Genomic DNA, 1,070 nt, shown 5'->3' on the forward strand with positions numbered 1-1,070 from the left:
AACAGGCGTGTTTTGCTAAGAATGTTTGAAGATTTTAAATCCTATTTACACCAGGGGGCGAAGTAGTTACGTGGATATACAACACACAGTACTATTATATTTATGTATATATCAAACAAAATAATTTTTACATATATTAAATACAAGATACCCGGTTTTATGCTGTAAAACTGAAACAATCGGTTAGAAAATAAGTAATCATTTTTGAACTGGACAAATTCCTGATATGCATTAAGTGGTTTGTATCTCCGAGAGAAATACTGAGGTCGGGTTCGAACCTTGCAGTTGGTGGCTTAGAAGGAGGGTGAAGATTATATATTTTTTATGTACTTAACGATGAATGTTCCCAACTTTAGGGCCCGGTCTGTCTTTGAAAACAAAGTAAATAAATGATACATTTATTCTTACAAAATAAGGTGTTTCCAAAATTTTCTTTATCTTCAACATTGCTTCACTTCAATAAAACTAAAACCAAAAACTTTAATATCGTATGAGCTTAGTTAAAATAAGTAAATAGGATAATATGCGTCAGATTTAAAAAGGCTTACAACTAAATAAATGCTGGCTATTAGCTAAACATCTCCACCAGGTGGTGAAATACTTATAATGGTATTTTGGAACATTTTCTCCTTCCAGATAGATATTACATAAGTTTTACCCTTTAAAGAATTACATGTTACATTTTAAACGGTTCTTCAAAGTATAATAGCTTACTCATATTAACATATTATTTTTATCTGTCAAGCTTCTTAGCCGTTAGCGAACGACAGGACACAGATGTAGTTCCGACAACACATGGAGACGAACTCTGCCAGACTCGGACAAACCGTGAAGGATCGTCAGTGAGTGAAAATAGTTTGAATCTATTTCTATCAACTTAACTTTTCTTTGTTTGTCTGCTTCCAAAACAGCAACGGACATTTTTCTCGACTTATTGGTGACTTGTTTCTCTAGTACGGTGTTAAAGTGAAATAAAAATAACTGGATAGTGTGATGTTTTACCTGTCACAAAACCACGTGGCCATGTCAATATCAACTATATAAACTAACATTCTCAACTTGAAATTGTT

This window comes from Limulus polyphemus, unplaced genomic scaffold (genome assembly GCF_000517525.1).
Source record: "Limulus polyphemus unplaced genomic scaffold, Limulus_polyphemus-2.1.2 Scaffold13797, whole genome shotgun sequence".
Classification (NCBI taxonomy): Eukaryota; Metazoa; Arthropoda; class Merostomata; order Xiphosura; family Limulidae; genus Limulus; species Limulus polyphemus.